The sequence below is a fragment of the Aulonocara stuartgranti genome, assembly GCF_965226115.1.
Source record: "Aulonocara stuartgranti genome assembly, chromosome: 1".
Taxonomy (NCBI): domain Eukaryota; kingdom Metazoa; phylum Chordata; class Actinopteri; order Cichliformes; family Cichlidae; genus Aulonocara; species Aulonocara stuartgranti.
In genome coordinates, this window is record NC_138939.1 from 36,309,373 (window position 1) to 36,334,409 (window position 25,037).

The 25,037-nt window shown below is 43.3% G+C and overlaps 1 protein-coding gene across 1 annotated transcript in view; it reads right to left on the bottom strand.

Moving 5' to 3' along the window:
* Positions 1-19,609, bottom strand: part of LOC309696591 (uncharacterized protein) — a 74,380-nt gene extending 54,771 nt beyond the window's left edge. The window contains exon 1 of the mRNA XM_082517870.1: positions 19,565-19,609. The gene's annotated coding sequence lies outside the window, so the exon portion shown is untranslated. The remainder of the gene's footprint in view (positions 1-19,564) is intronic.
* Positions 19,610-25,037: the final 5,428 nt, after the last annotated feature.

The following is a 25,037-nucleotide window of genomic DNA, read 5'->3' on the forward strand; positions in this document are numbered from 1 at the left end:
GCTGAGGACAATTACCCTTGACAGGATGGGGAGGACACAAAACTGAAAACGCTGACACCAAGACGTGGACCTTAAACATAAGACAGGAAGAACACAGAGACAGCCTGGAGAGAGAGAGGGAACATGAAGGAATGCATGAAGGGATGAGGAGAACATGGAACAGAAGGAGTGGGAATATGGCACCAGAACTAACACCACAATGTAAGCACAGACACAGGGAGACAGAAAGCAGGGGAAATTCAAATAAACTAAACCGAACAATCCTAGGAACATAATGAAGTAACAAAATATAAAACCACAGGAAATCTAAGAACGCTGGGTCAAAATGACCCAGGACAATGACAGTAACATGCCCAGGCACCTGGTTTCTTGGATTACAGCCACTCTAATTTAAAGGTGATCCATAGGCCAGGGATGCATATGGCTGGATAGTTTAAGCCTGGCAGCTTCCCAGTTTAAGCAGGGCAGTAGAAATATGTAATAGGAGGTTGTGCTTTTGGCTCAGCTGCAGAAGAGGGGTAGTGCAGAGGGTTCAGACCCAGTGCCTAAAAAGACTGACAGGCTTAGCTGCCGGGCCATCATCTAATCTCTATCTAGTATTAAATTCAGTTCTTTGTATTCTTTTGGCGGCGAAAAAAAAACACAAGCTCAAAGTGGTCTAACTCAAAAAATTATCTTTATTTTTACATTTCCAGAAAAGGAGACCGAGCCCACAGAGACGCCAGCTCAAGTCTGAAGCAGCAGCAGGTAGCCTGATTATTATATACTTCCTCTGCACATCACGCACACTTCAAGTTTCGATCAAACACTCTGCTTAGTTTCACTTTCTGTCTGCACCTCATATGCTCTGCAAAAGCATGCAGTTTCCTGTCAGTACTTTTGGGCTCAGACTGTACTCAGAGCTGACCCTCTTTTATACATAAGACAATATAATCAGCAAATAAGCATTAAGAATATATATTTAAATCCCAACAGACCCCCTCTTTAACTAATTCTATTAGTTAACCCAATTAACTGACTTCCTTAATAACTACTGTAAACTAAAAACAGATATAATTAGATTTTCTGGTAAAAGGCCCTACATTACTTTTGTCCCTCTTTGGAAACGGCCTCTATAAAGTTAACCCGTTTCCTCTATTAAAAATTTACTCCTGGTTTTTCACCCCGTCTAACGGGTAGCACATATCTGGCCTTAACACTATTTTTGGGCAATTTACATAACATAAAAATCCTACCAACTATTACTAAAGTCCCTCTCATTACTCTTCATTACTTTTATGCTCTCATTATAACCCCTTCGTGGTATTCTGGTGGTCCTGAAATCTCCTGTAAAGGATAAACAAAACACCTCTCCCTGCTATGCCTCCATAACCTATTATGTTCATCAATTGTTCTCTTAATTATTCAAACTTGGTTCAACCTATCCTGTTCTAGGGTCTATCATTTATACATATATCCATCCATCCATCTTCATCCGCTTTATCTGGGGACGGGTCGCGGGGGCAGCAGCCTAAGCAGAGAAGCCCAGACCTCCCTCTCCCCAGCCACCTCCTCCAGCTTATCCGGGGGAACACCAAGGCGTTCCCAGGCCAGCCGAGAGATCTAATCTCTCCAGCGTGTCCTGGGCCTGCCCCGGGGCCTCCTCCCGGTGGGACATGCCCGGAACACCTCACCCAGGAGACGCCCAGGAGGCATCCTTGTCAGATGCCTGAACCACCTCAGCTGGCTCCTTTCGATGTGGAGGAGCAGCGGCTCTACTCTCAGCCCCTCACGGATGGCCGAACTTCTCACCCTATCTCTAAGGGAGAGGCCAGCCACCCTTCGGAGGAAGCTCATTTCCGCCACTTGTATCCGCGATCTCGTTCTTTCGGTCACTACCCACAGCTCGTGGCCATAGGTGAGGGTAGGGACGTAGATTGACCGGTAAATTGAAATCTTCAATTTTATTCATTTGGGTAAGCGACACTTTTAACAACCTTTGACACCCTCTTGAGAAACAGGTGTTTCCTGTTGTTCGCTCTCTCCTCTCTTATCTGATCATGAACATCCTGTACAAAAAACTGTTGCTATGCCAGTGCAAAAGTTTCCAAGCAAAATGTGTCTTAACTCTGACATACAAGTCAATCTTCCTGTTATCTGTCTCTGCAAGCATTTTTACATTGACCTTTTACTACACTCTGTCACCTTTCACAATAGACCATCTCTTCATGAGCACTTTTTCAGTATGTGTAAGAAAATCATTATAACTGCTTATTCTACTAAAAGATCATTTTCCAAGAACATCTTCAATCAATTAAGTTTAAGCATAAAAGCATTTACTTGTGAGTAAGTTTTATCATAGCTAAATTATCAAACACCCAGACAATCATAAAATGATCATAAAGCCCCTTATTTCAAATTATCTTATGTCTCAGAGTATCAAATACAATTTATTATATAGAGCAACCTGAAAATGCTTCACCACATCTTAGGAATTTAAAACAGGCCTGCAAACCTGTGTTAAGGAATAAAATCAGTTTAATTATCATGTTAAATCTTTTTGAACTCCTGGCTCCATTCAAAGCTGCCTAGAAACAAAACTTCATTTTTAATTTATCAGAGCTAACCAAAATGTGTTTTACTTTCCTTACTTTACTCCTGTCTCCCTCCACTATCAGCTAGTCCTTACCGATCGTGCTCTTTTAATAATTTACTGTTTTAAAGGGAAAAACCTTGGTCACTTGGACAAGTGTTTGTTATTCTATAACTGCATTTTAATCTGAAAAGTCTAGCAATCCCCTATGTGACTCATAAATATTACTTTGGTTGTAACTATTTTTCTCTATAAAATTGAATTGACTTCTACGGTGGCCTGCTTTTGTTAATAGTAACATGAGTAACGTCCAACATTTTCTCCCCTTTAGCATTTGGCATTTTCCCAACTATATAATGTACTACCATAATCTAGACCCAATCAATAAAACAGAATTTTCTTAAAGCAAACGTCAGCAACCCAAAAAAGTCTGCAGCTCCAAACTCTCATTTGAACCTTTCAGTCTCCCCTCCGTTCTCTCTTCTCCTCCTGCTCATGGCAAAGCAAAACAAAGCAAAGCAAAGCATTCACCCTTCTCTCCCCTATGTGGTTAATTGTTTGTGAACATTTACTCATCCTAACCTTGGTCCCATCTTTGTCTCAGTGTCCGGTCAGTCAAAGACTCAGTCCACATCATCAGTCCATCACAGTTCAGTCACACATTCACTCATTCACACAAGATATTTGCTGACAGTGGAGACTAATAATCAAATTCTTCACCCTCAGCAACATGAGCTCATTCATTTGTTTTATTTTGTTTTGTTTTTTGTTTTTAGAAAAAGAGTTCTTTATCATCTTAGAACCTGATCAGATCCCCACAGATGTCCTTCTCCTCAGCCAGTTGTAATCTGGAAAACGTCACCTTAAATTTGTTTATAAAACAATATAATCAATAATAAACAATATAATTGTTAATAAAACAATATAATCAGCAAATAAGCATTAAGAATATATATTTAAATCCCAACACTAGTCTCTCCTAATTTACACAGTAGGGTGCCAGGACCAAAGCCAACTTGAATGCTACAGAACTGAGCTGGATGGAGGATTTCTGAAAAGACAAAGGCCTGCTTTGTCAAAGCACATATAGAACAAGCAAAATCGAGCACATTTTCTGTGTCTGGTTGTGTGTGGGACTCATGGTGGTCATGTAGTGCTGCAAAAGCAGTTTCCAGTTGTTTTTACTAATTTCTGACAAGAACAAAAAAAAGTGAAGCACACAAGTCTTCGTTAACATCACATCTAATTTCACATCAGCTATTATAGTTTGTCTTTCTTGCAAGGCCATCTCTGGTGTGTCAGTCAGAATTATCTTTCTGGAAAAGTATCAGTAAACCCAGTGCAGTAGGTTTATGAAAAATGAAAGCACAAAACACTACACCCTGATTGAGAAATGCATTGAGTATTTTGGAGAGATTTTGAATTTATAGTTGTTTAAAAAAGCATGAACACAATTTCAAAACAGTTCTTAAAAATGTTTTCAAGAACAATTTTACTTGCTTGTCATCATTGTATTGGACAACACCACAGCTTTCATGATTATTTGGCTCGTCTGATGCCCACGGGAGTCCACCGAGCTGTACCCATTCGTCATTTTTTTTATGCAAACATATCCATGCAATACATGTCTTAAAGTTCATTGTGTCTTCATCGGACTTTACATAGATGGTGGCTAAGTCAGTCTGGTCATAAAGTCTGTTAGGAGAAAAAAATGTTTGCAAAGTGAGCTCAGAATTAATGCTATCCATCTCATGAACTAATCTCAAATCTCGTGGTGATAGAGCTTTCTCTGTGGCAGGTCCCAGACTTTGAAATAGTCTTCCCCTAAATATTAGATCTGCACAAACACTTCATCAATTTAAATCACTACTAAAGACACATTTTTATGCCCTGGCTTTTAACATACTATGACCCAAGCATTTTAGTCTTATTTAATAGTCTTAGTTATTGTTTTAATTTTTTTAAATTCATTCTTTCTTTTTAATGGCATTTTTTATTGTTAAGCACTTTGTGCAGCATCACCTGTCTGGAAATGTGCTATATAAATAAATTTGACCTTGACCTTTTCTCTTGCTTTAATACTTGAGATTTTGCTCATTCCTTACAAAGTACTCAGTTTCAAGGATATTTTCAGTCAGTGTTCAGCACAACCATACTTATAGCCGGACCTCCTAAATACTGATAGGAGTGCTCAGCACAAAGTTTTATGATCACACAGACTAACACTAACACTCTTAACAAGGCTCTTGTTAAATATTTCAATTCTTTGATCTTTGGGCTGAAGGAAGAACAACACTTGGTGTATAAAAATGCTCAATCAACAATCTCTTTATTCCATACAATTCTCATTATTCCGTACAGCACTTTGAGCATTAACCATCCGGAGGGGAGATGTGGACAGGAGGGTGTCCGCCAGATCTCGAAGTGTTTGACCGTTTCTCATTCTTATAGCGTCAGCCCCCTTCCACAGTCATAAAAACTAAACATCCACATTCTTTCTCTCTCAGTGAGCCTAAGTTATGACCTTGGCTTCCTGTGCAGTATGTTCTTTCTTTTCTAATCAGACAAATAAGGCCATGATTCTCGGAAAACAGTGTTTCTTATAAATCAGCAGTATAATGCATCATAAAACAATGTCATTCATTCACAATGAATCAGCAGTCTCATGTAATACAAATCAGTCTAATAAATGTAATAGTTGTCACCTTCTTCTAAGTCAGGAGTATAATGCAAACTAAAATTACATAAAAATTTCACAATCTTTAATTAGGGGTATGACATGGCATAAGATAGTATAATAATGTCGCACTCTCACAACCAGTTCTGCTGCTGGATACGGATTGGATAGTGGTTGGGGGGGGGGGGGGGGGGGGTTTGCATTCTCTAACTTGTGCATTCATTTTTCATATTTATTGCTGTGATGTCAAAGGTACCGTTTTCAATTATAATGCTGTCGTGGTCTGGGTGGTTTTCCACAGCATCGGCTCCTCCCCACTGGGTGGAGTCTTTGTTGTTCCTCACCTGATGGCAATCGTACCAGCAGTATTTATGACCAGCGCACTCAACTGGTCTTCGCCAGATTATCTGCCAACTTTAGTCAGTTCTCGGCCTCATGTCCGTTCCTTGGTGACTCATCGTGTGTATTAACCGTATCTCTGTTTTTCTCGTCAGCCTCTGAAACCCACCTACCAAGTTCTCCTGGATACCAGTTTGCTGCCGCCGGTAATCCCTCTCCGTTTTGGAACTGCCATTCTCTCCTGCCTGCCTCCCTGCATTGCATACAGCACCCACCTGGACCTCTCCTGCCTCCCCCCTCCACGCAACCCCACCTGCAAGCTTGTAAGACAGCTCTGCGTACTATCCTTAGATTCACTCGCAACCCTCTGTGGGATTCCCCTGACTGCTCTCTCCTCTGTTTCAGTGCCCTGGCCCGCCACAGTTTCCCCTGCCCAGTACCTGCACCCAGTTATCCCTGCCATCTAGTTATCATCACAGTATTTTCTCTCGCCTCAGACATCTAGTTTATGTTCATTGATTCTAGTCTGCACTTTCTGTTAGCCTCTGAGCATTGTAAAATAAAATCTCTTTTCGTTACACCTCACCCCTGGCCTCCGGTTTTGAATCTGCACTTGAGTCCATCCCATTTCCACGGGCCACTGTGCCATGACAAATGCCTAAATGAGATTAAATTGTCTGGTCAATCTGATCAAGGCTCTTTGTCAGCAAATATATAAAAGCATATATCTGATGAGATGTGACCTGATGAAATTACCTATTTGTCTGAATCCTTTATTTCCACAACCACTTGCAAGATTTCTACACCACTGGATCAAATCTCAATTTATCCAGTTGTACTAATATTAACTGAGAATCAGAATCATAATCAGAATACTTTATTGATCCCTGGGGGAAATTATTTTTTGTTACAGTGCTCCATTATAAACCAACATTAAGACAAGACAGACAATACGCTAACTAAGAATAGTACAATATATACATATATATACATACATACATAAGTCACTCATAAATAAATAGCTGGAAAAGAAACATGTGTAGTTGTAGCAGTAACCAGTGTGTTAAGTGGATGCGTTGTACAGGGAGATGGCCACAGGCAGGAATGATTTCCTGTGTCGTTCAGTGGTGCTTTTCGGTAATCTCAGTCTCTCACTGAACGAGCTCCTGTGACTGACCAGCATGTCATGGAGTGGGTGGGAGGTGTTATCCAACATTGTCTTTATCTTGGACAGCATCCGCCTCTCCGACACCACCTTGAGGGAGTCCAGCTCCATCCCCACAACATTGCTGGCCTTACGGATTAGTTTATTAAGACTGTTGGCATCTGCGACCCTCAGCCTGCTCCCCCAGCATGCAACAGCATAGAGGATCGCACTGGCCACAACAGACTCATAGAAAATCCTCAGCATTTTCTGGCATATGTTGAAGGACCTCAGTCGCCTCAAAAAATAGAGACGACTCTGGCCCTTCCTGTAAAGTGCTGTGGTGTTTTTAGCCCAGTCCAGTTTATTGTCAATGTGTGTACTCCAAGGTATTTATAGTCCTCCACAATGTCAACACTGACCCCCTGGATTGAAACAGGGGTCAAGTGTTTCCTGGTCTTCCTGAAGTCCATGATCAATTCCTTGGTCTTTGCCACGTTGAGCTGCAGATGATTCTGTTCACACCACGTGACAAAGGAGTCGACCACAGCCCGGTAGTCTGTCTCATCAACCCTGCTGATGCATCCAACCACCGCAGAGTCATCAGAAAACTTCTGAAGATGGAGGTCTCTGTGCAGTGGCTGAAGTCTGTGGTGTAGAGGGTGAAGAGGAAGGGGGAGAGGACAGTCCCCTGTGGTGCCCCTGTGTTGCTAATCACCTTGTCAGACACACACTGTGGGAGACGTACATATTGTGGTCTTCCTGTCAGGTAATCAACAATCCAGGACACCAGAGAAGCATCCACCTGCATCGCTGCTAACTTATCACTCAGGAGGGTCGGCCTGATGGTATTGAAAGCACTAGAAAAGTCAAAAAACATGACCCTCACAGTGCTCGCCGGCTGGTCCAGATGGGTGTAGACACGATTGAGCAGGTAGATGATGGCGTCCTCAGTTCCGAGACGAGGCTGATAAGCGAACTGAAGGGGATCCAGATGTGGTCTTACTATGGGTCGCAGCTGGTCCAGGATGAGCCTTTCCAGGGTCTTCATGATGTGGGAGGTCAGTGCCACGGGCCTGTAATCCTGGGGGCCACTGGGACGTGGCGTCTTTGGTACAGGGACGAGGCATGATGTCTTCCACATCACTGGGACCCTCTGCAGACTCAGACTCAGCATAAACAGTTTATGAAAGACTCCACACAGCTGGGGGGCACAGGTCTTGAGGACGAGGGGACTCACTCCGTCTGGTCCAGCAGACTTGCCTGAGTGAAGTCTCCTCATTTGCATCTCAAATCAAATCAAATCACTTTTATTGTCACATCACATGTGCAGGTACATTGGTACAGCACATGTGAGTAAAATTCTTGTGTGCGAGCTTCACAAGCAAGAGTTGTGCAAAATACAATAATGTAAACAAGCAAAATACAAGAATGGCTACATCTGAAACTAATAAATATATGTACAATATATAATAGTATATGCATTTCTGGATGTGTATACTAAATATTTTTCTACGTGTGTGTGTGTGTGTGTGTGTGTGTGTACACATATTTTACAAATTAAATAGAGTAAACAATAAATAAAATATATAAAATAAAATATACAGAGTGAGACATGTGCAAAACAGTGGCGTTATTGTACAGTATGGAGTGCATAATGTTAAAGTTCCAGTAGTGAAGCTGAGGTGTCTATGAAGTGTTCAGCAGTCTGATGGCCTGGTGGAAGAAGCTGTCTCTCAGTCTGCTGGTACGGGACCGGATGCTGCAGAACCTCCTTCCTGATGGAAGTAGTCTGAACAGTTTATGGCTGGGGTGACTGGAGTCCTTGATGATCCTCCCCGCTTTCCTCAGGCACCGCTTCCTGTAGATGTCTTGGAGGGAGGGAAGCTCACCTCCAATTATCCGTTCAGAGCACCGCACTACTCGCTGGAGAGCTTTGCAGTTGTAGGCGGTGCTGTTGCCATACCAGGTGGTGATGCATCCAGTGAGGATGCTCTCAATGGCACAGTGATAGAAGGTCCTGAGGATGCGGGGGCTCATGCCAAATCTTTTCAGTCTCCTGAGAAAGAAGAGGCGCTGCTGCGCCTTCTTCACTGTTTTGTTTGTGTGTACTGACCACGTAAGATCCTCAGCCAGATGTACACCAAGGAACCGGAAGCTGCTCACTCTCTCCACAGCAGCGCCGTTGATGGTGATGGGGGTGTGTACTTCTCTGCACCTCCGGAAGTCCACTATCAACTCCTTTGTCTTTGCGACGTTGAGGGTGAGATGGTTGTCTTGACACCAGTGGGTCAGGGCGCTGACCTCCTCCCTGTAAGCTGTCTCATCACTGTTGGTGATAAGACCCACCACTGTAGTGTCGTCCGCAAACTTCACAATGATGTTCGAGTTGTTAGTGGCCGTGCAGTCGTAGGTGTAGAGTGAGTACAGGAGAGGGCTCAGTACACACCCCTGTGGAGCACCAGTGTTCAGTGTGACGGGGGATGAGGTGATGCTGCCCAGTCTGACCACTTGGCGTCTGTCAGACAGGAAGCTAAGGATCCAGCTGCAGAGGGAGCTGCTCAGTCCTAGATCCTGCAGTTTCCTGTCCAGCTTCGAGGGAACGATGGTATTGAATGCTGAGCTGTAATCTACAAACAGCATTCTCACATACGTGTCTCTCTTCTCCAGGTGTGACAGGGCAGTATGGTATTGAGTGAAGGTGATGGGTGGGGGAGGGGTGTCAGGAATCTCACAGGAGGCAACAGCGCCATGTGAAGAGAGAGGCTGGCACAGTGGTGTGGCTCTGGATTCCAGGCTGACTACAGGTGAGGTTGTGGGGGTGTAAGCAGACACTGTGGTGTCGAATCTATTGAAAAACAGATTCAACTCATTAGCTCTATTCTCACCTCCCTCAGCTCCCCTGCTGTTGGCCTGAATCCAGTGATGGTCTTCATACCCCTCCACACCTCTATCATGCTGTTCTGCTGGAGTTTCCACTCCAGCTTCCTCCTGTAATTGTCCTTAGCCTCTCTGATCTTGTCCTTTAGTAACACCTGGACCTTCCTCACCTCCTCTTTGTTGCCCCCTCTGAAAGCCCTCTTCTTGTCGTTGAGGAGGGCTTTGATGTCCTTAGTCACCCACGGCTTGTTATTTGGGTAACAATGAACAGTCTGAGCTGGAATAATGGAGTCGGTGCAGAAAGTTATGTAGTCTGTGATACACTCAGTAAGCCCATTGATGTCCTCAGCGTGAGGCTCACAGAGTGTTTCCCAGTTGGTCACCTCAAAACAGCCCTGTAGTTCCGCTATTGCCTCCTCTGACCACATCCTAACAGTCCTCGTGGTCACAGGTTCCCTCCTCACAATTGGCACATAGCGGGGGGTGAGGTGAATCAGGTTATGATCTGACCTACCAAGTGGGGGGAGGGAGGAGGAGCTGTATGCATCCTTGACGTTAGCATACAGTAAGTCTAAAATTTTCTCTCCCCTGGTGGGACAGTCCACATATTGTTTGAATGTTGTTAGTGTATTGTCCAGTGATACATGGTTGAAGTCACCCGAGATCACAATAAAGGCACTCGGGTGCTGAGTCTGTAACCGAGCTATGGCAGAGTGGATAGTGTCACATGCAGCTGTGGGGTTAGCAGAGGGAGGAACATAAACAGCCACCAAGATGACGTGAGAGAATTCCCTGGGTAAATAATACGGCCTGAGTCCAACAGCACACAGTTCAATGTCCGGGCAACAAATCTTTTCTTTGATTGTTATGTTAGCAGGGTTACACCACCGGTTGTTAACTAAAACAGCAAGCCCACCTCCTTTCCGCTTACCGCTAGCGATGCTGTCCCTGTCCGCCCAAACAGTGTGGAAGCCTTCCACGGAAGCATTCTCATCAGGAATGTCCTGGTGCATCCATGATTCGGTGAAACACATCAGGCTACACTCTCGGTATTCCCTCTGACTCCGTACCAGTGCTGAGAGCTTTGAATTTTGATAGTGATTATGAAAATTAGCATGTTGGGGATGCTCTGGTGCATTGTTTTGCCTTTTTTGTGGGATGCTCAAGTGTTTACGAAGAAATACCTGCTGCTGCTCGACAAGCCACCAACATCAAACTGAGTGTTTCACTGCTTTAAATTTGATACACAAGAACACTGATTTGACTAGCAGAAATGTGTACGTGTGTGCCAGCCATCAGCTGTCATTCAATGCATATGCAGAAAGCATTTGACTGTTGCCAAATGAAAGAAAGATTTACATAAGGATACATTTCTTGCAAAAGAAAACAGGTGAATTGACTAGTTAAAAATAGTATTTGCATCATCAGTTTTGGGACTGAGTTGATAATTATAATTCAACATTTCTCTGAAAATTGCAATGTGTTAAGAAGAAAAAACATGTACTAGTGAAATAAAAGAATTCAGAAAGAGCAGCCGCTCTGGGAAAATGATAAGCTAGTGGAAGCTGTCTTGAACTCATTGCAGCTGTTATAGGGCGGGCGGGCGGTGGGGTACACCCTGCACAAGTCGCCAGCCTGTCACAGGGTCAACACAGAGACAGATCTATGGGCACTTTAGTTTTCTTTGCTTGTCCTGCTAGACCTCAGTGTAGTGTTTGATATTGTCGACCATACTATCCTACTAGAACGATTAGAACATGCTGTAGGTATTACAGGTACTGTGCTGCACTCACCTGGCTGCCCTCCTGTCACAGCACCCACGTAACACCCCACCTGTAAACAGCGCCGTCACTCTGACCTCTTCTCCCCTCTTGTGCATAAAAAAACCTCCACCTGCAAAGTAAGACAAGATCTGTTTAAACTTGGTTCTCATCAGGACTCCACGGACCTCGCTCTTAACTCAGCTCTCCTCTCATTCTTGTTCTCCGTGGCCCCTTGCCACTGAATTTCTCTATTCTAGTTGTCGTAGTGTTTCATGCTATTCATAGTCATTTGAATACTCTTTATTATGCTATTCATAGTCATTTGAATACTCTTTATTTTATTAGTCCCTCTCAGTTTTCAGTAGCTTCACGGTTCACAGCTCACAGTCTGAACTGTTACTACTGGGCCGTGACATTTGGCTGATTTGGGGATGAGGATGTGGGGGGATAAGAGAAGGAGAGAAACCCCAGAGAGGCACGTAAAACTGCAGACCCCCACCCCCCCACCCCCGTGACATGTAGGATACGCTAAGCTTATGTAGGACCAGGAGTGACAAAAAGAATAAATATAAATATTCATCCATCCATTCGCTTCCGCTTATCCTTTTTGGGGGGCGCTGGAGCCTATCCAAGCTGTCATAGGACGAGAGGCGGGGTACACCCTGGACAGGTCGCCAGTCTGTCGCAGGGCTAACACACAGACACAGACAACCATTCGCTCTCACATTTACTCCCGCACTCACACCTATGGGCAATTTGGATTAATCAACTAACCTATCCCCACGAATATAAATATTAAATAATTAAATGTTTAATTTAAATTGGAAATGCCCATTGATTTAATATAGATTATATATTTTTTATTTTGCATGTTCTCAAACGTGTCTGCATGGGTTCTCTCCGGGTACTCCGGCTTCCTCCCACCGTTCAAAGACATGCAGCTTGTGGGGATAGGTTAATTGGATAATCCAAATTGCCACTAGGTGTGAATGTGCGAGTGAATGTGAGTGTGAATGGTTGTCTGTCCTTGTGTGTTAGCTCTGCGACAGACTGGCGACCTGTCCAGGGTGTACCCTGCCTCTCGCCCTATGACAGCTGGGATAAGCTCCAGCGCCTCCCGCGACCCTGAAAAGGATAAGCGGAAGCGAATGGATGGCTGGATGGATGGATATATTTTTTAATTGCATTATTTATTTATTTCAAAATGTAATTAATTGACACATTTAATTCATTATTTAATGGCATATTTATTTCATTCATTTAGTCACACCTAGCCCTCCATAACAGCCCAGTGGCTCTCGATGGTTTTGTTTTTTAAGGAGGGGCAGAGTGCAAGTGCAGAAGCCCTCATAGCTATGTATAAAATGGCTCACCAGCACCTTTAGGATTTTATATGGTCTTTCCTTTTTATTTTGAGATAACCACTTTGAACTGGACAAGATGAGAATCAGTTCACATGATTACAATTTGAGACTTTTTAAAGTTTTTCCAAGTATGTTTTAAATCTAAAAGCATATTGTGTCATGTGCCTGGAGGTGAACATGACAACCAACATGTTTGCTGTGGCCAGTTTTATATAAAAAATAAAATAAAGCTAACTTTCTTTGTCCTCAATTGTGAATCTTATTTTGTCAGTCAGCTATATTGTCAGGTGGACGAGGTGTGCTGCATCACGTTAGTTATAAGAAAGCTGATACACTCACATATTTGAAAGTCAAGTTTTCATGGTATGACTGTGTGGCTTGTATGATCTTGACCTAAATGCAGGGAGACTTGGAAGACTGTATATGAATACGTGAGGCACATTTAATGCTGAACGAATGCAAAAATATAAAAATCCCAAATCTAAGAATTTCTGGGGAAACGTTGAAGAAGGCGACATACAACCATGAGGAAGAACACAACAAATTATAACCTTTATGGAACCTTAACTTCCATAAAGGTAGCTCGCAAAGGAATCTGCCAATTAGATTTATTCTACGCATTTCTTTTATTTTATCTTGAACCTTAATTTTAATAAGTATTTGGAATATCAATTTTATTGAACTAAAGTCTGTGTTGAAATAAGAAGAGAAAATGCTCTCAATTATGGAGACAGTCAAATGGTTTATTTATGTTTGATATGTGCTTTACATTTGTGTGGCTGTTAATAAAGTTAGCGCGCTCTAGGGGGCGTATGCGTTCATCAGCCGAAGGCTGATGTGTGATTATTCCTCCCAAAATGTCGTTGATGAAGTTAGCTATGCACGTTAGATTTTACTGCGCATTTTCATACCTCTGCCAACAGGTTATGGGCCCAGGAAGCTAAGAAGTTTTCCAAAAGAGTCCATGTCGTTTTGCCACCGAGAGAAACGCCGCGACGTACTGCGCACTCGGTGAGGATTAGCATACCATGCTAGCGCCATGAGCCGACGAGCCGCTGAGTCAAATAGCCGTTGGGCTCGGCTAGTTTTTGATGGAGATGAAAAGAATTACGAACTATGGGAGACGAAATTTTTGGGCCACCTTCGTCTGCAAGGTTTAAGAGACATTATTTTGAAGCAGCCTACCGACGCGGAGGGAGAAGAAGAGAGAGCAAAGAATGCAGAGGCCTACGCGGAGCTGATCCAGTTTCTGGATGACAAAAGTTTGTCTCTTGTTATGCGAGAAGCAGCGGATGATGGACGGAAGGCGCTGGGGATTCTAAGAAACTATTATGCAGGTAAAGGAAAGCCTCGTATAATTAGCCTGTATACAGAACTCACTTCGCTCCAAAAGTCCAGCAGTGAGAGTGTGACTGAGTATGTGATACGAGCAGAGACAATAATCACAGCCCTGAGGAATGCTGGTGAAACTTTGAGTGATGGGCTATTGGTAGCAATGGTTTTGAAGGGACTGCCAGAATCGTTCAAACCGTTTGCTATCCATGTCACACAAAGTGAAGTTGAAGTGACTTTTGCTGAATTTAAAACTAAACTGCGAAGCTTTGAAGACACAGAGAAAATGCGCGCCGCAGCGTCAGATGACAACATCATGAAAGCACGTGCACGACCGAGCGACAATCCCACGTTTGAAAAATCGAATGACCGTGGGGCCGGCAACGCAGACATAGTGTGTTTCAGATGCGGACTAAAGGGACACAAAGCCAGGACGTGTCAGCGCAAGCAGTGGTGTAGCGAGTGTAAAAGCACCACCCATCGGGACTCAACATGCAGACGGAAACGGCGGCAAGACAATGCACGGAAAGTTTCCGAGGAGTGGGGTAGCAAAGACTACGCATTCCGGGTAAGCAGCGAGGGTGCAGCGTTCCAGTCAGAGCATGGCATCAACAAAAAGGGTCTGATGGTGGACACAGGGGCAACTTCGCATATTGTTACAGATATAACGAAGTTCAGGAGATTCGACGACAGTTTCCAGCCCAAGTCACACTACGTAGAGTTGGCTGACGGCACCAAGTGCACTGGAGTTGCAGAGCAAAGAGGGGAGGCAGAGTTTTGCTTGATGGACAGCAGGGGGCAGTGCCACAAAACAACCTTGAAACAGGCACTGTACATCCCATCGTATCCACAAGACATCTTCTCTGTGAAAGCAGCTACCTCAAATGGAGCAACTATGATCTTCAAGCAAGGAAAAGACACCCTGCGACACAAAGACGGTACAAGGTTCCCAATATATGAGTACAACAGACTGTACTACCTACAAACAGTAAACACTGAAGGTAAAGACCAGTGTAAGGGTTGCTATGACATGCAAACATGGCATGAAATTCTTGGTCACTGTAATTATGATGACATTCAGAAATTACAGGGGGTTGTTGATGGTATGGCAATCAAAGGAAAAACAGATAAATCTGTCTTGCATTGTGAAGTGTGCACACAGGGAAAGTTTGTTCAAACTAGAAACAGGGACCCTGATGCACGAGCCAAAACCGCCTTAGAGCTGGTACACACAGATCTAGCTGGTCCAGTAGACCCAGAGTCCAGAGATGGATATAGATTTGCACTATCATTCACTGATGACTATTCCAGTGCAGTGTTTGTGTATTTTCTGAAAAATAAGAGTGACACAGCAAAAGCAACACAGAAGTTTTTGGCTGATACAGCCCCGTATGGGCAAGTTAAATGTATCAGGTCTGACAATGGAACAGAGTTTATGGGAAATGAGTATCAGGCACTCCTTAGCAAAAATGGAATCTGGCATGAGACCTCAGCACCATACTCACCACACCAAAATGGTACTGCAGAACGCAATTGGCGTACTCTTTTTGATATGGCCAGGTGTATGTTAATAGAGAAACAGTTACCTAAAGAGTTGTGGACTTACGCAGTGCAAACAGCAGCTGTAGTGAGGAATAGATGTTTTAACAGACGCACAGAACAGAGACCATATTTAATGCTGACAGGAAGAAGGCCAAACCTTTCCAGGATGCAGACATTTGGGTCAGTGTGTTATGCCTACAGGCAGAACAAGAGAAAACTAGACTCAAGGTGTGAGAAAGGAATTTTTGTTGGATATGACAAGAACAGTCCAGCTTATATGGTCTACTACCCGGGCAGTGGGAAAGTACAGAAGCATAGACTGGTGAAGTTTGAGACTAAAACAAGAGTAGAGAGACAAACACAGACTGACAAGGTGCCAGATGATGAGGGTGACTTTGAGACACCAAACAGGTTCACCAAGACCAGAGAACAGACTGATGTGAGTACAGAACACACAGATACTCAGGAACAGATCCCAGTAAGCATGTCTGAGATGAGCAGCCAGTCACAGGAGAATGAACTCGACTGCGAGGCTGCAAGGTATCCTTCCAGAGTGAGAAAGAGGCCTGGGTATTTAAGTGAATATGTTACTGATAAGGAGGATTGTGATCAAGTACTTACAAACATGGATTATTGTTACAGAGCAATGTGTAACATTCCCCAAACATTCAAGGAAGCAATAACTTCATCTAACTCAGAGAAATGGGTCAGTGCAATGGATGAAGAGATGCAATCACTAAGAGAAAATGACACATTTACCTTAACCACTTTGCCTGAGGGTAAGAAGACAGTGGGGGGTAGATGGGTGTACGCAGTCAAAAACAATGTTGATGGATCTGAGAAGTACAAGGCACGTTATGTTGCTAAAGGATATAGTCAGAGGATAGGTGTGGATTATGAAGAAACATTTCCCCCTACTGCTAACCTGACTAGTATCAGAGTGTTGATGCAAAAGGCAGCACAAGAAAACATGCTTTTACATCAGATGAATGTTAAAGCTGCCTATCTTCATGCACCAATAGATTGTGAGGTATTCATGGAACAACCTGAGGGTTATGAGGTAAAATCCGACACAAATGAAAAACTGGTGTGCAAGTTGAAAAAGTCGCTATATGGGCTAAAACAATCAGGCCGGAATTGGAACAAGTTGTTGCATGAATATCTGAGTGAGAACAACTTCGTGCAAAACCCCGCTGACCATTGTGTTTACACAAAAATGACAGAAAATAAGAAGGTGATTCTGATTGTATGGGTAGATGACCTGATCATTGCTGCTAGTGATGAAAGTGAACTAACTGTTGTGAAGAAAATGCTTGCAGCAAAATTCAAAATGAAGGATTTGGGTAAACTGAGACATTTCATTGGTATAGATTTTGACCAGAGTGATAACTGTGTAAAAATGTCACAAAAACAATATGTGGAAAAAGTACTTGAAAGATTCAACATGCAGGATTGTAAAGAAAGACAGACACCTTGTGAGCAAAAACTGAACTATGCTGATGATGCAGAAAAGATGAGTGATGTCAAAAGGTACAGAGAGGCAGTTGGTAGTCTGATCTATTTGGCTACATGCACAAGACCGGACTTGAGTTTTATAGTCAGTAAACTTTCACAGTACTTTACTGAGCCAACTGAAGACAAATGGACTACAGTAAAACATGTACTGAGGTATCTGAAAGGGACAACCGAGAAAGAACTGTGTTACAGGAAATGTGACAACAAAGAACTGAGGTTGTGGGCATACAGCGATGCTGATTGGGCAGCTGATGTAACAGACAGACGGAGTATAACTGGTTATTGCATAAGCTTGTCTGTAGATGGTCCTCATGGAAAACCAAAAGACAACCTACTGTTGCATTATCTACCTGTGAAGCGGAGTACATGGCTTTAGCTGCGACCCTACAAGAAGTTTTGTACCTAATGCAACTGTTACAAGGTATTGATGGACAAAAATATGCACCGCCAAAAGTTCATGAAGATAATCAGGGTGCAATTGCGTTGGCGAAGAATCCTGTGACGAGACAGAGATGTAAACATGTTGACATAAAGTACCACTTTGTGAGATCAACTGTGAGTGCAGGAAAAATAACTCTGGATTATTGTTCAACAGAAGAGATGGTTGCAGATGTAATGACAAAACCTGCAACAAAAGTTAAGCTGTTCAAGTTTGAGAAGTTTATGTTTGGGCATTAACATGGTATACGAACATGTATACAGTACTGAGGAAGAAACCTTTTGTTTGTTGTTTTTTTTGTTTACTTAAGAGCATCATAATATGAGAGCAAGTGGGGGTGTTGAAATAAGAAGAGAAAATGCTCTCAATTATGGAGACAGTCAAATGGTTTATTTATGTTTGATGTGTGCTTTACATTTGTGTGGCTGTTAATAAAGTTAGCGCGCTCTAGGGGGCGTATGCGTTCATCAGCCGAAGGCTGATGTGTGATTATTCCTCCCAAAATGTCGTTGATGAAGTTAGCTATGCACGTTAGATTTTACTGCGCATTTTCATACCTCTGCCAACAGTCTGTTATTTTAGTTTGTTGCGAGTTTACTATATCATTTCATGCTGTTTTCTAGTTAATAAGTCTGCTGAATGAGAAGGTTGTTTCATTGATGCATGAAACAATATTTTGTAGATGAAATGCTGAAAGGTCATCTGCTGCTAAGTGGAGGCACTGATTATAATCTCAATACTATCCGGTCTTTAAGTCTGACGTCATTAGCTGCATCCAGGCCCAAACTCTGCTGCAGGTCCCTAAGTCAAACGATCACTGCAGCATTACTGAGAGTTGAAAAACTGTCTAAATCCTTTCATCAGTAATAAAATAATCAGCGTTGCTGCTTTGCCAGGTGTAACGATTAAGTTTAACAACCAGGCATCCATGAAAACAGAATTTATTAAATTTAACAGAGTTGGAAGTTAGCAGGAAGTTAGCAGGAAGTTAGCTCGCTAGCGGGCGATCGTGGCTCAAGAGTTGGGAGTTCGCCTTGTAATCGGAAGGTTGCCGGTTTGAGCCCTGGCTCGGACAGTCTCGGTCGTTGTGTTCTTGGGCAAGACACTTCACCCGTTGCCTACTGGTGGTGGTCAGAGGGCCAGGTGGCGCCAGAGTCCGGCAGCCTCGCCTCTGTCAGTGCGCCCCAGGGTGGCTGTGGCTACAATGTAGCTTGCCATCACCAGTGGGTGAATGGGTGGATGACTGGTTGTGTAAAGCGCTTTGGGGTCCTTAGGGACTAGTAAAGCGCTATACAAATACAGGCCCTGGCAGTGAATGAGTTAATAGATAAGACACAGAAAAGAGGAACTTTGCCATATAAGCAATGTTTGAAACAGTGCGACGTGCAAAGTACAGAGATAACACCATATAAGACATATGTGGAGCTAAAAATGTTGGTTCTAAAAGCCTTGCAAGTCAAAAATACGTATATATAGTGCTGCTGTATGTCACACACGCAGTTTCAATCAAAACAGCTCCTTTTGGTCTGAGTGTGTGTGTGTTACTTAGTTCCGCTTTTTCTGTCTGGTTTCCTGTATTTTATTAATATGCCTCTGCAGCTCTGCACTAAACTTCCTGTTTCTTAACTTCCCCTTACTAAAGCCTCTGTTGCTAGCATAACATTAGTACAGTGAAGCTGGAGGATGAACAAACTTTTTTCCCACTCGGTAAATGCTAACATGAGGGATCCCGATGGTTAGGGACAAATGCAATCGCATGGCAGGCAATGTTCCCTCTAAGCTGCGTGCGTGCGCAATTGCGCAGTGGGGGGCACGGTCTCTACGCACAGAAAATCTGCGTTACACACACACACACACACACACACACACACACACACACACACACACACACACACAAAAATCTAACCTGAATTGAAAATAAAACTTTAACAATTCTGTTTTGCAGTGTTAGTCAGTAAGTGATTGGCTGCTCCCATATCGGATTAGAACGATGCCACCTTATCCCATAGTCCAGCCAATAATGTGATTCACATTCGTATATACAACGTCATTGACGGGCTATGACAGCGTCCTTATGTGCCGACACCGGTGTTTTAGCTAGCAAAAAATAAAAAAATAAAAAAATAAAAAGAGCTAAATTACACAAGACTCCATTAAAAAGGTGCAGAAATGTTACATGCATTATTTTATAAACACTTTCTCAGCTCACTCTGGATATTGGAGCACACAGATCATCTTGCAACTTATCCCCTCCACACAAAAAATGGCTGCCCTGCACATGCAGGTCTGTTTCAGAAACACATCATCTTGTTAAAATACTGACCATTTAGCACTGCAATACAATTACACCAGCAAGTTTTGTGCATATCTACAGATTTCTTACAAACAATATCAACAATATAAGGAGTTACTCAGACCAACAGGTTCTGGGAGAAGACCCAAACTGTCACCCTCAGATGAGAGAAATGTGGTTAGAAAGACCAGAACCACCAAGCCTCTAAGCTTGCTGTCACCTGGAAACTGCCATGTCATGATTGTCATGATTCAGCTGTGTGGCAGGCAGGATTGGACCCAAACGCAGGACTCATAGACGGGAGGTTAAACTTAAAGCGCAGCTTTATTGCTGGGAAAAAAACTCTTCATAGAAAACAGTCTAAACCAGGGATGGGTAATTCCAGGCCCCGAGGGCCAGTGTCCTGCAGGTTTTAAATCTCACCTTGGGTCAACACACCTGAATCACATGATTAGTTCGTTACCAGGCCTCTGGAGAACTTCAGGACATGTTGAGGAGCTAATTTAGCCATTTAAATCTGCTGTGTTGGTTCAAGGACACATCTAAAACCTACAGGGACACCGGCCCTCGAGGCCTGGAGTTGCCCACCCCTGGTCTAAACCAAAACCTCAAATGCAAAACTCGAAACAAAACTGGCCACAGGAACCTCGGAAGTAAGAAACTTACACTTGGAACCTAACACACAGCATGAAGAGGGACGGCGCAACAAAGGGCAAACAAAAGGCCTAAATATACAGAGGAGTAATGAGGGAATGGGAAACTGGAGGGAGACACAGCTGGGATTAATTAGACCAGGGGTGTCAAACTCCAGGCCTCGAGGGCCGGTGTCCTGCAGGTGTTAGATCTCACCCTGGGTCAACACACCTGAATCAATTCGTTTATTCCCAGGCCTCTGGAGAACTTCAAGACATATTGAGGAGGTCATTTAGCCATTTAATCAGCTGTGATGGATCAAGGACACATCTAAAACCTGCAGGACACCGGCCCTCGAGGCCTGGAGTTTGACACCTGTGAATTAGACATAATGAAACAAAGGAAGCAAAACTAGAAACACTGGCATGAGACATTTCCATTTTCCATCGCACACACCAACCTGTAAATGCTCTTTTGCACAATATTATTACTAGATATATTATATATTATTTTTTTTTTTGCACTAACTTGTCTTGTAGCACCTTGGTTCCTGGAGGAACGTTGTTTCGCCTCACTGTGTATTTTTAAACTGTATATGGTTGAAGTGACAATAAAGTTGAACTTGAACTTGAACTTAAAATAAAACTGGAAATATAACAGAGATGCGGACTTGACACTTACGGTGTGTTCACACCGAATGCGATAGACGCGAGCGAAAACGCCCCAAATGCCCCTAATTTGACGCGTTCACATTCGCACCTCGACGCGTGTCCAACACAAATCAATCGCTCCTCAAAATTGCATATTTTGACGTGCGTGAACCGGAAATGTGGGAGGAAGTTGTGCCAGACGGTTTCTTTGCTAGATGGCAGCAGCGGCGTTAAGGACGTCCTCGCCGTACCTGGGTCCATCAGGTCCTCCAGACGCGTGAGCAGTTTGGTGAGTTTCACCACTTGCTCCAGGAGCTGCGCCTGGATGACGGCCGCTTTCAGCGATATCACCGTCTTTCACTCGCCCAGTTTGAGGACCTGCTGTCCCCAGAATCGCCCGCCTAGACACCAACTACAGCCGCTCAATCCCACCTGCAGAGCGCCTGTTCATCTGCCTGAGGTTAGTAAAAGTGTTTAATACAGTAGTCCTTTATTGATACTTGTGCTAATATATGCAAAACTATAGTTTATACACTGCTAACATGGATGTGGTATGCTATCAATGAATGCTGTCGGTGTTTACTGATAGCAAACTGTGATACGGAGACGACTGTTCATAATATTTCTAGTGATACTCGAAAGGTCTCATCAAGTCCCGATTTAATTCGATTTATGCTATGTTATCAGTGTTTGCATTGATAGCATGGCTGTGGTGTCATATCAGTGTATGCTCTCGGTGTTTGCTGATATCAGACTGTGGTATGAGGACTACTGTGGGTTAATCTTTGTAGTGATACTCACTCCTTTTTAAAAAAAAATTTAGACCTGGTTTAATTCTGGGATAGTTGAATATTTGTATATAATCCCCGCAGCTGTCAGACTCTATAACAGGGGTCACCAGCCGTTCTTAAAACTGAGAGCTAGATAAAATTGTGAACAGTTTGGTTCATCTTTAGTTATATGGTTCTATCTAGCATATTCTTTCTTGATATGCTATCTTATCACAGGTTAATTTTTCAAAAATATTAACAATGATTTAAGCAAGGAAAGGGCTACATGTCAACATACAACTCATTTCTATTAATGTCTTACTTCATTCCTACCTGATTGACATGTCTAGGAATTATGAGTGATTGGTTCACTGTAGTTGTTAAAGTTGCTACCAATCAAATTATGATATGTTAAAGTTAAAACAAAACACGACTGTTTTATATTATATCTAATATATATCATGTAATTATCCTTATAATTACAAAATGTTTTATGTAAGATTTATGTTTTGTGATTTAAATCTGACATTACAAAAGTATTTTGGAATTTGAACAATGTATTTTGTAACTGCAGTACAAATAATACTAATTTTGAACAATTTTGTCCAGGTTCCTTGTCACCGGGGACTCCTTCAGGACCACTCTGGATGGGAAGCATGTCCACACAAAGGCACCCCATATATCATATAGGAGACACGCACATTGATATACACTAAATATTTATTTCATTTCTTTTTTTGTGGTGCCCAAATTTATGCACCTGCTTGATTTTGTTTAAACAATTATTGCACACTTTTTGTAAATCCAGTAAACTTCTTTTCACTTCTCAAATATCACTGTGTGTCTCCTGTGTGATATATTTAACTGACATTTTTTTATTGTAACAACCAACGATTTATACAGGAAATTAATGGCTATTAACAATGTTGCCCAAACTTTTGCATCCCACTGTATTAGTATATTTTGTCATTAGTATAATATGAAATAAATTCTACATGTGTCAAGTCGTGTGCCAACATTTGCTGTGTAGTAGAACTGAGACATTAGTCATTATAAAAATTTATTTGAAATAATATTAAAATTCTCAAACAGAAAAACCCATTCCATTCGCTTCCGCTTATCCTTTTCAGGGTCGCGGGGGGCGCTGGAGCCTATCCCAGCTGTCATAGGGCGAAAGGCGGGGTACACCCTGGACAGGTCGCCAGTCTGTCGCAGGGCCAACACACAGGGACATTCACTCGCACATTCACACCTAGTGGCAATTTGGATTATCCAATTAACCTATCCCCCACAAGCTGCATGTCTTTGGACGGTGGGAGGAAGCCGCAGTACCCGGAGAGAACCCACGCAAACACGGGGAGAACATGCAAACTCCACACAGAAAGACCCCGGCCTGATGGTGGAATTGAACTCAGGACCTTCTTGCTGTGAGGCAACAGTGCTAACCACCGTGCCACAAACAGAAAAACATTAACCATAAATATATAAAGTCAAAGTCAAAGTCAAAGTCAACTTTATTTGTCGATTCTGCCACATGTACAGGACATACAGAGAATAGAAATTGCGTTACTCTCAATCCCTAGATAAATAGCAAATGAACATTTAAATATATTTAAATATAAAAGTGATTAAAAATGCAAGTAAAATAATTAAAAAGTAAAAAATTAAGTAAATACAATTTTACATATAACAAGAAAGCTATACAATATACAATATAATGGGTAAGTGACATTGAGTGTAAACCAGGCAGAGTAGTGCAAATAGGCAAATAGTGCAAATGGAGATTTAGTAGTGTACGGTAAGAGAAAGTGTAACAACAAAGTCTTATGAGGTAATGGCAGTCCAATGCTCCACAAAGTGACTGGTAACTGGTGCAGGCCAGTGAGTGAGTCAGAGAGTGTGTGTGTTTGTGTGTGTGTGACAGAGTTCAGTGAGACCGTGGAGGAGAGAGGGGAGAGGGGGCAGAATCGGGAGGGAGTTAAGCTTCCTGACAGCCTGATGGATGAAGCTGTCCTTCAGCCTGCTGGTCCTGGCCTGGAGACTCCGCAGTCTCCTCCCCGACGGCAGCAGCTTGAAGAAGCTTTGCATTGGGTGCGTGGGATCAGCCGCTATGCAAAGGGCTTTTTTAGTGAGACGGGTGCTGTAAATGTCCTGGAGGGAGGGGAGAGAGACACCAATGATCCTCTCTGCAGCTCTCACTATGCGTTGGAGGGTTCTATGACAGGACGCATTGCAGGCTCCAAACCACACAGTGATGCAGCTCGACAGGATGCTCTCGATGGTGCCTCTGTAGAAAGTGTACATGATGGGGGCTGGTGCTCCTGCTCTTCTTAGTTTGCGGAGAAAGAAGAGACGCTGCTGTGATTTCTTGGCCAGTGCTGTGGTGTTGTACGTCCAGGAGAGATCCTCTGTGATGTGCACACCCAAGAACTTGGTGCTGCTCACTCTCTCCACAGACGCTCCGTCAATGGTCAGAGGAGCATGTTGGGTGTGCATTCTCCTGAAGTCCACAACAATCTCCTTCGTCTTCTCCACATTCAGAGAGAGATTGTTGTCAGCACACCACGTGGCCAGGCGTCTCACCTCACTTCTGTAGTCGGTCTCATCCCTGTTGCTAATGAGACCCACCACCGTTGTGTCGTCCGCAAACTTGATGAAGAGGTTGGAGCTGTATGATGGAGTGCAGTCATGGGTCAGCAGAGTGAAGAGGAGGGGGCTCAGCACACATCCCTGCGGGGCCCCCGTGTTTAAAATGATGGTGCTGGATGTATTACTGCCAACCCGTACTGCTTGAGGTCTTCCGGTGAGGAAATCCAACAGCCAGTTGCACAGTGAGGTGTTGAGCCCCAGCTGGACCAGTTTTTGAATGAGCTGTTGGGGGATTATGGTGTTGAATGCTGAACTGAAATCTATGAACAGCATTCGAACATATGAGTCATTTTTGTCCAGGTGTGTGAGTGCCGAGTGGAGTGCAGTGGAGATGGCATCATCGGTTGAGCGGTTGGGCCGATACGCAAACTGGAAGGGATCCAGGGAGGGGGGCAGGACAGTCTTGATGTGCTGCATGACTAGTCGTTCGAAGCACTTCATCAGGATGGGAGTAAGTGCAACAGGACGGTAGTCA